We start from the raw sequence: 12,544 nt of genomic DNA on the forward strand, positions 1-12,544 counted from the left end.
CTAAGAAAAGAGTTGATAACATTACGCAAGGTTGTTTGGCCATGGATATTAAGAATAAAGGCCGATACACTCGTCGGATTTCCGCGAACGACGGGTCGTTTGCACGCCCCGTCGTTCGCCCGCTAAATCGGGCGTGTGTACAGGCTGTCGTTCGCTTGATAAGGGTGAGTTCACCCTTGTCAAGCGAACGACAGCCTGTACACATGCCCGATTTAGTGGGCGAACGACGGAACGGCGGGGCGTGCAAACGACCCGTCGTTCGCAGAAATCCGACGTGTGTATGGGCCTTAATGCTTGTGAATGTGAGGAATTGAAAGAGGAAGTTGACAAACTTGGTGAAGAGAATTGTGATTTACAGGAAAGCTTAAATGATTGTGAAACTAGATGTAGACTCAGGGAATTACATATTGCATCTTTGGAAGCAAAAGAGTCACAGAAAGATTGTGTTATTCAAATGCTTACAGAGCAGCTGGCTCAAAAAGAACAATGTTTACAGTTGTTAAAAGCACAAGGTAACAATGCATGTAACCATGGTAACAGCTCAGATTACAAATCCCTGGGAAAGGAGCAAAGAGGCAGAGAAGAGCATCCGATTTGTACTGCAGACGAATCTCAATCTCCTCCTGAGCTTTCATTGAATCAAAATTCCACACTCTTTACTCCTATCCCAGACAGGATTGATCACCAACACAGAAATGCTCAAAGGCAAGGTCATGCAAATCATAACTCCACAACACTCTCTGTACAGGATCGCACAAACCTGTGCCAGATATTGGGGAAGTTTGACACTTCAGCCTCACCTGTCAGCCTCTCCAATAAGCTGGAAGCGGTAGTCACTCAATATAATTTGGGAAACAGAGACGCCTGTGCACTGCTGCATGCATGGCTCCCTTCACAGCTGTGTGAGAAATGACTGCCTCCTGTGGGGACTCATACTGGTCTGTTGGCAGAACTTAATTCCAATTGGGGAAATGCAGCAGGCAGAATGGGAGAGTTACAGAGAGTGATGGGAGGGAGAGATGCTAGAGGAACCAATGCACTAGACAATGCCAGATTTAAAAAAAGGTGAAGACCCTGTTTTATTTTTCAGTGAGTACTTATCACTGTACAAATCCACATTTAATTGCCCAGATACAGGGCCGGCGCTACCATAGAGGCAAAGTAGACAGTTGCCCCAGGACCCCAGAGTCTGTAGGGGCCTCCAGTGGCTACAAGAGGAAAAAAAATTCAAATCGACCTTATAGTTCTTGAGAAAATCGATTTTAAAGTTTCAAAGGAAAAAAAATACACATTTAAAAACCCACCGACTTTAATGGGTAATAGCAAATCCACCTTAAATGCTAGAAACTCAAAATGTTCAGGATATGTTAAGGAGATCATTGGGAATAAGAGGAAAAAACAAGTTTTCAAAAAGACCTTATCGATTTTGAGAAAATCGATTTTAAAATTTCGAAGGAAAAAAGTATACTTTTAAATGCGGTAAATGTCACTTTTAGTAGCAAACCTAACGGTAGTGTAATTTTACATGTATCAAAAGAAAGAGCAATACATTTCCTGACGGGGTTTCCAGGGGGTCCATATGCAGCTGCAGCGCTTTGGCCAGGGATCGTTATACAGCCGCAATATGGCTGTATGAAGATCCCTGGCATTTTTTCCTATTTTCCCAATTTTTTTATCTACCGTATATACTCGCATACAAGCCGAATTTTTGACCCCCAAAAAGGGGGCCAAAAGTTGGGGGTTCGGCTTGTATGCGAGTCATGGTGGTCCGCGGGTCCCCCCCTCTGCTGGTCCGCGGGTCCCCCGCTCCCCCCATGGCCGCCGCCGCCGCTATTACCTGGCTGCATCTTCTATTTCAATCTCCGTTATTGTAAACATTCAGAGCAGCGCGCCCGGCGCTGCTACTGTGACGAGGCAGGAAAGAGCGTCCTGTTACTATGGGAACCGCTCTTTCCTGGCTCGCCGCTCGTCACAGTAGCAGCGCCGGGCGCGCTGCTCTGAATGTTTACAAGAACGGAGATTGAAATAGAAGATGCAGCCAGGTAATAGCGGCGGCGGCCATGGGGAGCGGGGACTGGCTAAACTGGGGCACGTAACTAGCTTTACTGAGCGCTATACTAGCTAAACTGGGGCGCTATACTAGCTATACTGAGCGCTATACTAGCTAAACTGGGGCACTATACTAGCTAAACTGAGGCACTATACTAGCTAAACTGGGGCACTATACTAGCTATACTGAGCACTATACTAGCTAAACTGGGGCACTATACTAGCTAAACTGGGGCACTATACTAGCTAAACTGGGGCACTATACTAGCTATACTGAGCACTATACTAGCTATACTGGGGCACTATACTAGCTATACTGAGCACTATACTAGCTATACTGGGGCACTTTACTAGCTATACTGAGCACTATACTAGCTATACTGAGCACTATACTAGCTAAACTGGGGCACTATACTGAGCACTATACTAGCTATACTGAGCACTATACTAGCTAAACTGGGGCACTATACTAGCTATACTGAGCACTATACTAGCTATACTGAGCACTATACTAGCTAAACTGGGGCACTTTACTAGCTATACTAAGCACTATACTAGCTGTACTGGGCAGTATACTAGCTAAACTGGGGCACTTTACTAGCTATACTGAGCACTATACTAGCTATACTGAGCACTATACTAGCTAAACTGAGGCACTATACTAGCTAAACTGGGGCACTATACTAGCTATACTGAGCACTATACTAGCTAAACTGGGGCACTATACTAGCTAAACTGGGGCACTATACTAGCTAAACTGGGGCACTATACTAGCTATACTGAGCACTATACTAGCTATACTGGGGCACTATACTAGCTATACTGAGCACTATACTAGCTATACTGGGGCACTTTACTAGCTATACTGAGCACTATACTAGCTATACTGAGCACTATACTAGCTAAACTGGGGCACTATACTGAGCACTATACTAGCTATACTGAGCACTATACTAGCTAAACTGGGGCACTATACTAGCTATACTGAGCACTATACTAGCTATACTGAGCACTATACTAGCTAAACTGGGGCACTTTACTAGCTATACTAAGCACTATACTAGCTGTACTGGGCAGTATACTAGCTAAACTGGGGCACTTTACTAGCTATACTGAGCACTATACTAGCTATACTGAGCACTATACTAGCTAAACTGAGGCACTATACTAGCTAAACTGGGGCACTATACTAGCTATACTGAGCACTATACTAGCTAAACTGGGGCACTATACTAGCTAAACTGGGGCACTATACTAGCTAAACTGGGGCACTATACTAGCTATACTGAGCACTATACTAGCTATACTGGGGCACTATACTAGCTATACTGAGCACTATACTAGCTATACTGGGGCACTTTACTAGCTATACTGAGCACTATACTAGCTATACTGAGCACTATACTAGCTAAACTGGGGCACTATACTGAGCACTATACTAGCTATACTGAGCACTATACTAGCTAAACTGGGGCACTATACTAGCTATACTGAGCACTATACTAGCTATACTGAGCACTATACTAGCTAAACTGGGGCACTTTACTAGCTATACTAAGCACTATACTAGCTGTACTGGGCAGTATACTAGCTAAACTGGGGCACTTTACTAGCTATACTGAGCACTATACTAGCTATACTGAGCACTATTCTAGCTATACTGGGCACTATACTAGCTATACTGGGGCACTACCTACCCATACTGGACACTTTACTAGCTATACTAAGACACACTCGGGGAATAAGGCGGCCAGCATTTCCTACCCCCGGCTTATATGGGGGTCAATCATTTTCCCCTGGTTTTTCAGGGAAAAGTTGGGGGGTCGGCTTATATGCGGGTCGGCTTATATGCGAGTATATACGGTATGTTTAAAGTGTGGGAATTTTTTTTTTTAATTATGCGGGGTCCCCCCTCCTGAAACTTTTTAACCCCTTGTCCCCCATGCAGGCTGGGATAGCCAGAATGTGGAGCTCCGACCGATTGGGGCTTCACACCCTGCAAAAAAGGTCCCTTAATGCCGATTTTTGTTCTGGGGTATCTGTTGGGGGGCCCTCCGGTTTATTCTGCCCTGGGGCCCCATTGTTGCTTAAACCGGCCCTGCCCAGATATGTCTCCTGACGACGGTAGTTTTCTTTACTCGATGGCTAACAAGTGTACCTTTGTGGATTATCACACAAAGATTGCACTCAGAAATGCTAATTCATACCAGAAATTTCTGAACATAATAAAGGACTGGATTCAGGAGACAAATCAGGACAGTAAAATGCAAAGGCAAATTGCAGAGGTAACTAAGAGTGAAGGAAGAGTCAGATCCACTGGCAAATGTTATAAATGTGGGCATATGGGACATTTCATGAGAGACTGTAAATTGAACAGGAGAATAGGGGGTAACAGAAGTTTTTCTCACAGGAAAGATCAGAAGAGGCCTGGACCAGACAGGGTGCAAAGGGAAAAAGTCCAAGATCCCGATGTTACCCTATATGGTCCACTCCTAAAAGAGCTAGAGAGGGTTAAAAGTAAAATTGCTGAAATTCCAGAGAAATACAAGACCTCACCCCCATCCAATCCTTATGTGAAACCATAGGGATTACAGGCCCCACCCTTGTCCCCAGTATGTCAACTTGAGAAGGACAAGGACAATAGACCACATATCCATCGAGCCGTAGGGGGCCATCGCGCTGATATACTTCTGGATACAGGAGCAGCTGTCAGTTTGACAAATGTGACATTGACAGCTGACCCTAATGGCAAGTCAATTTTTTTAAGAGGTTTTGGAGGTCAGGTGGTGCCTGCATTGGAATCAATGCCAGTGCCCATAAACATAGGAAACATGGACATACAACACAGTATGTACCTGTCTCCTACACATGAGGGCACCATCATTGGATCTGATGTAACGAGAGCACATGGTTTGGTGGTCAATCTTTGTAATTGGATGTTGTGGAGAGGATCCAGGTACAAAGGGAATGTTTGCATGATCACTGACAATTATGGGTTGGAATCAGTGAAACCCAGTGACACTATGGATCCCAGAGCATTGTTAAAAACTAATGATCAAAGGTTAGCTGAAATCTTGTGGCAGCATGACAAAATGTGGGCGACATACAAAAATGAGTGTGGCAAGGTGACAAATATGATTGTCAAAGTAGAAGGCCCAGATCCCTTACCACAGAAACAGTACAAGATTCCCCCTGAATCAATTCCATTTGTACAGTGCACCATTGAAAATTTGTTGGCACAAGAAGTGATTAGAGAATGCCAATCAACAAATAATGCACCCCTATGGCCAGTAAAAAAAGGGTAATGGTTGGCGACCCTGTCTAGATTTCCATGCACTAAACAAATGTACCCCATCTGTCACCAATGTTGTTGCCAAAATGCCCGATATGATGACAGCGCTCAAATCATCTGCAGCAGTGTATTCGTCTATCAACGTCTCAAATGGCTACTTTTCTATCCCCATTCACCCAGATAGCCAATACAAATTTGCATTTTGTTTCCAAGGAAAGCAATACACTTTCTGCAGGCTGCCACAAGGGTTCAAGTCCAGTTCAACCTATTTTCATAAATGCATGACTGATGTTTTAAAATCTTTTTCAGAGCCAGAATGTATCATTCAATACGTGGGTGATGTGCTTATCCAGACAGACACTAGGGAGCAGCACTATGCTCCCCTTAATGAGTTACTAACATTAATTGAGAAAGCAGGGTTAAAGCTGAACCCAATGAAGGCCCAGTTAATGAAAGATTCGGTTTCCTTTTTGGGAGTTGTAGTTTCAAAGGGGGGGAGGACTCCTGACCCAAACAAATGTGAAACTATCCAGAAACTTCCAAGGCCCAATACAAAAACAGCACTGCGACAATTCTTGGGTCTTGTCGGTTTCTGCCGAGACTTCATTGAAGGATTTACAGAAAAGGCAAAACCTCTTTATGAGTTATTGAAAAGTGACAAAAGGGAAGCAGATCCGCTAGATGGGCAGAAGAACAGGAACAGGGATTTAAACTGTTGAAAATCACTTTAATGCAAGCCCCAGCTTAAGTAATGCCAACATGGAATTGCCATTTGCTATACAAGTGTACACATCAAATGTAGCAATCACGGCTGTGTTGCTGCAAAAGAGGCAAATAAAATGGGTACCCGTTGGTATTTTTCTCGAGTGCTTAGTCCAGTTGAGAGGGGATTTGATGACTGTGTCAGGAACTTGATGGGTGTGCATTGGGCGGTTCTTGCAACTAAACACATTGTAGGCTTTGGGACACTGACTCTCCAGACACCCCATACTCCCATTAAGATGCTTCTAGAGCGCACCCTCAGTGGAGTATCATCCCAAAGGGTAGCCCGATGGCTGATTGTTCTAACACCTAGAAACATCACGGTGATGCACAATGCCACATACGTTCTTCCTCAATTAATGCAATATGAGGGTACGCAACATGATTGTGGAGAATTCCACCGAACGAAAACACAGGAGATCTTCAGATTAGTGGAAGGAAAGGAAGATCTCAGAGTCTGGGTAGATGGATCTCGGTACTGGGAGGGAGGAAGTTTCCACACAGGATACGCCCTGTGGTGTCCACAGACACGAGAGGAAATTTTGACAAAATGTCCCAGAAATTTCTCAGCCCAAAGAGCAGAATTAGAGGCAGTAAGAGAAGCCATTATGCATTTCAGTGCAGGCCCAATTACAGTGTTCTCAGATAGTGCAGATATGTCACAAGGTCACTGACTGAATACATGCCCTTATGGCACACTAGAGGATTCAGTGATGCTTCTGGTAAGTCCCTAATGCATACTGCAGTGTTCCAAGACATTTGGGCCAAAGCAAGTTCTGAACCACAAAGAGTGGCCATAATCAAGGTAAAAGCACGCCAGAAAGGCAGTGATGAGTTAGCAGTGGGAAACAACAAGGTAGATGAGCTAGCAAAAGAGGCAGCTTTGATAGGGGTTAAGTGGGCTCCCTATGACATAGAGGGACAACAGGCTTGGGAAGAAGAGGATTTTGAAGGCAGGAGAAATGATGCAGACATAGCTAAACTACTGCCTGTACTTAAAACCCCTACCCCTTGTTTAGCCGAGGAGCAGGATAAAGATGAATCCTTAAAACATCTTAAAAATCTAGTTAGAGGCAAAGCGGCAGATGCTCCTCAGGATTTTGTAATGCGAGATAACCTTCTCCTTAAAAACACCATTGAAGGATTATGTTTTGTTGTGCCATCTCAGCATCAAAAGGACATAGCAAAGGAAAATCACCGACTGACAGGTCACATGGGTGTTCAGGGCACATTAAAATTCATTCAGACAAAGTATTGGTGGGAAGACATGAATAACACAGTTCTGAAAATTGTTCAGGAGTGTCTTATTTGTGCTCAGATGAACCCCAGGCCAAAAGGCCAGAGACCTGTGCTTGCTAGAGTGCCTATAGCAGAGGGCCCCTGGGAAAATCTACAAATTAATTTTATAGGTCCTTTACAAAGTGCTCCGGGAGGGTACAGATATCTGTTGGTGGTGGTGGATGTGTTCTCAAAATGGGTAGAAGCCCTGCCTATGAGGAAAGACTCAGCTGCGGCTACTGCCAAGGCCTTATGGACAGAGGTCCTGTCCAGGTGGGGATTCCCAAAAACAATAGAGTCAGATAGAGGCACCCATTTCACAGGGAAAATCATGACCGGAATTTGTAATCTGCTTGGGGTAGAACAGAGATTTCATGTACCATACCATCCCCAGTCCTCCGGCAGGGTGGAGAGAATGAACAGAACTCTAAAAGAGAGGCTTAAAAAGTTGGTACTACAATCAGGTAAATATTGGTTGACTCATTTACCAACCATTTTGATGGCCATATGAGGGTCAGCAGCCAGAGGCACAGTACTGACCCCATATCAGTTGATGACAGGGAGAATCATGAATCTCAGCCACCCAGCTGATCCCATGCTCAGCACACCCCTAAAAGAGAGTGCGGAAAAGGAAAAGTTCCTGAGTCAATTACAGGAGCAAGTGCAAAAGTATCTGCACTTTGCGGCCAGTAATATGGCTCCAAATCAAAGGGAACATCCTAACAGACCACCAATTGCATTAAACGTTGGGGATAAGGTAATGGTGAAAAATGTTGTACCCAAATCCTCATGGGATGCAAATTGGACAGGTCCCTTTGAGATCACCAGGGCCTTAAGTGATCAAGTGGTCAAGGTTAAACGTTTATGTATTAAAAATGGCAAATGCATGAAAAGGAGGGAAGTGGAGAAATGGATTCATGCACATCAGTGTAAGAGATATGACTGTTAAAAACTGATACCGCACTTGTTTTTTTCTTTTCCAGAACCCAGTGGAGCAAAAATCAACAGAACTGAGGCATCTGGACAATGTACATCAAATTTTTATTTTTCATGGTGCTGATTATGCTGTGCAGTAGTGACACAGTGGAACTTGAGGAGGAATATTCTGGTTATGGAGATATGGAATTACATATTCCAGAAACAATAATGACAAAGCAGATAAAACAATGGATATATTTGCAACAAAAACATGAGGACAACAATAATAGGAGAAGAAAATCTAGACTGACAATGGATCGCCGTGTGCCATTGGAAACATACCAATGGGGCAATCAGGACAGAGATCAATATAGGAAGTTTTTTTAATTTGGCAGGTTTATTCCCAATTCCAGAGACGATAGGCTGTCATTTGTACATGGAACTCCTGAGTTTAAACTTAAATCTCTGCAGTCGTATGTGAATGTTAAAATATATATGAACGAAAAGGGTTATTGGTTGGGAGGTGAAACAGGAACGCAAGTTCAAGAGCGCAATGATATACACTATGGGATTGTACATGAACACTTAAAGGAAGGAGAATATGTATTTATGTGTGGTGCATATTGATATAGAAACCTGCAACCAGCAAACACACCCAAGGAGATTACACTCACATACAAGGATGAGAACCTGGGCGGATTCCAAAGAGTTCCGATGACACAAATACAAGGTGATAATTTCATAATAGGGTCAATGTCCAGAGCCTATAAGTCATGCAGAGAGGCAGTAGGCTATTGGAAATGTGAAACAGCGGACATAGAAGTGGGTGAGATACAAATCCTTGATGGGTCATCGGAGCACTTAGAAATCTGCACAGAGAGCAGGACAAATGACTCTGAGGAGTATGGGTACTTGGAGATAGGACTAGTGTTGGGCGAACACCTAGATGTTCGGGTTCGCGAACGTTCGCCGAACATCGCCGCAATGTTCGGGTGTTCGCGCCGAACTCCGAACATAATGGAAGTCAATGGGGACCCGAACTTTCGTGCTTTGTAAAGCTTCCTTACATGCTACATACCCCAAATTTGCAGGGTATGTGCACCTTGGGAGTGGGTACAAGAGGAAAAAAAATATTTGAAAAAGAGCTTATAGTTTTTGAGAAAATTGATTGTAAAGTTTCAATGTAAAGTTTCAGTACACAGAGTGGCAGTAAACACAATGCTATATAGTGTGGCTGAGCGAGCGGTGTACTACTATTCCCAGCAGACACAAAGTGGCAGTAAACACAATGCTATATAGTGTGGCTGAGCGAGGTACACAGAGTGGCAGTAAACAGAATGCTATATAGTGTGGCTGAGCAAGCGGTGTACTACTATTCCCAGCAGACACAGAGTGGCAGTAAACAGAATGCTATATAGTGTGGCTGAGCGAGGTACACAGAGTGGCAGTAAACACAATGCTATATAGTGTTGCTGAGCGAGCGGTGTACTACTATTCCCAGCAGCGACACAATGACTGGGGGGACCCTGGCTAGCGTGGCTGGAGCGTGAACTACCCTGCCTGCCTACCCAAAGCTAAACCCACAGACAAATGGCGGAGATATGACGTGGTTCGGGTATTTATTTACCCGAACCACGTGACAGTTCGGCCAATCAGAGCGCGTTCGGGTCCGAACCACGTGACCCGTTCGGCCAATCACAGCGCTAGCCGAACGTTCGGGGAACGTTCGGCCATGCGCTCTTAGTTCGGCCATGTGGCCGAACGGTTTGGCCGAACTCAAACATCACCCGAACAGGGTGATGTTCTGCAGAACCCGAACAGTGGCGAACACTGTTCACCCAACACTAGATAGGACAACCACTCCAAGTAAATCTAAATTCTAAAAGAACACTTATCACTGAGGTACAATATGTCATGTCCACCTGGCACTTTAACATATCTCAGTGGTTAATAAAGAACTACTATCAGGTATGTGCTAAATACACCCGCAATCAAGTACGTGGTTTATACAACTGGATTACTCCCAAGAGTAATACGGGTAGACGTGCAAGCAGCAGAAATGAGCGCCTACTCTTGAGGAGTAATCGAGAGAAAAGGAATGTATTCGGCACTGTACTCGGAGGAGTTGGTACAGGAATGGGAATCCTAAATGAAGCCGATATTGAGATTATAAGGAATAAGTTATCTGCCATAGCGTCAGATAGCAAGCAAGGATTTGTTAAACAAAGAGAGATCAATGATATCCTTGACAACATTCAACAAAAACACATAAACACACAAGTAAATGTTGCTAGAGATTTCATTGAGAACTTCAAGACACTGGTAGACAATGTAGTGAGAAGAGGAAGGAATACATCATGGGCGTTGTTCTGCACACAAGGACAGACAGAACTGTCAACCAACATCAAATTAATAATACAGTCTCTGCATGAAGGTGAATGGCCTTTTGTGATGATTTGCTCAGCTGCCTGTGCAGGCAGGCAGCTTTCTGACCATTGTGTAGGTTTGCATGCTGCAGGACTCTGGAAAGAAGAGCTTCTGTCAGTTTTGCAGCTTGTGCTTGCAGAGGAATTTGCATACGTTGTCATGCAAATTGCCTGGCCACATTCATTGGAGGCGTGTACTATAAGTATTATGTCTTTCCCACAATGCTTGGCTGGTCATAAGGAGTCTTCCTGTGAAACACTCTGGAGAGTGTCAGCCATGCTCTTGGTTTGAAGATCAGCTTAGAGTAATTCCTGGAAACTGTGCTAGGCAGATTCCCTAAGTGCAGTTAGGATTGTTTATCTGTTTGTTTGTTTGTTCTGTTGCTGTTGTCCTGTCCCAGCGGTGGTCGACAGGAAATGGTTCTGATCTCTGTTCTTGGAGTATAGCTGGTGCAGCGGTTGCTACCAGCTATCTCTTCTGTTCTGTCTCCTGGGATCGCGCTAGCTACTTTTCGCTAGCGCTGTGGATCCTTCTGTTCTGTCTCCTGGGATCGCGCTAGCCACTTTTCGCTAGCGCTGTGGATCCTTCTGTTCTGTCTCCTGGGATCGCGCTAGCCACTTTTCGCTAGCGCTGTGGATCCTTCTGTTCTGTCTCCTGGGATCGCGCTAGCCACTTTTCGCTAGCGCTGTGGATCCTTCTGTTCTGTCTCCTGGGATCGCGCTAGCCACTTTTCGCTAGTGCTGTGGATCCTTCTGTTCTGCTACTCTGTACCTGGATCGCACTCGCTTCTCGCTAGTGCTGTGGATCCTATCTCTCGCTTGTCCCTGTTTTCATGTGTCTGTCTTGTCTGCTACGGACGCTTGCTGGAGGCTCGGTGAGGTAACCGTTAAGCAAGCGTTCGCGTCCTCTGTTTCATGTTTGTCTGTCGATTGTTAGTTAGGCGTGCTTGTCTCTATTGTGCTTATCACGTGGAGACCGCGCATAACCGCGTGCACTGTTTTGAATGATTGCGGTGTTCGCGGTTAGCTAGCATTTGTTATTTTCCGTATCGCCTCATTGTATGATTTGCTGTGCCTTTGCTCCTCTCGTGCTCCGCCTTGCTGTAGCCTTGTGTCACATCTGGCGATCGCACCTCTCACGATCGCGTTCCTGCTTCGTATCTGCTGTGGTGTGTGCACAGTCGCGGGTTGGCGACTAGTTTTATGCACACACACACAATCTGTCTCTGTGCTCACTCTCAATCGCTTCTCTTGCGATTACGGTTCTTCCCTTCGTGCAATTCCTGTCTGGCGTGTGTGGTAGAGCAGAGGAGCTGTTCCTCTGCACTCCACAGCTCCACCTGCCGTCAGGAATTTCCCTCTGCAGGTGCATTGCACCTACTGCTGGGTTCCTGCAAATTTATACGATTGTGGAGGAAATCCGCTGTGTCAGCGCACGTCTGGTGCACTGACCACGGAGACGATTCCACAATCGTTACAGTATGACCAGCCAAACCAAAATTCCCAGGGCAGAGGGAACCTTCGATTTGTTTCAGATGTCATTGCCTGAGGCAAAGGCATATGTGGATCCTATTATAGGTAGGATCGCACACTACATTAAAGCAGTTAAAAAGTCTGTCCTCGTTCCTGACCCCAACCCATATGGAGATTACCTAGATACTGGGTTGTTTGAACCGCCATTTGCCTCATGGGAAATTGGGGCCTTGTTGGAAGAGTTTGATTTCGATTGGAAAGCCTTTTGCGATTTTTATATCGCAAAGAGCGCGGATGACCTGAATGATTGTCTCGACTCTATGTACCTTTTGATTGATTCTGATGA

The 12,544-nt window shown here is 44.9% G+C and overlaps 1 pseudogene; it reads left to right on the forward strand.

Annotated features, from left to right (window-relative positions):
- Window positions 1-280: 280 nt before the first annotated feature.
- Window positions 281-4,634, forward strand: LOC137519345 (posterior protein-like; annotated as a pseudogene).
- Window positions 4,635-12,544: the final 7,910 nt, after the last annotated feature.

This window comes from Hyperolius riggenbachi, chromosome 1, assembly GCF_040937935.1.
Source record: "Hyperolius riggenbachi isolate aHypRig1 chromosome 1, aHypRig1.pri, whole genome shotgun sequence".
NCBI lineage: Eukaryota > Metazoa > Chordata > Amphibia > Anura > Hyperoliidae > Hyperolius > Hyperolius riggenbachi.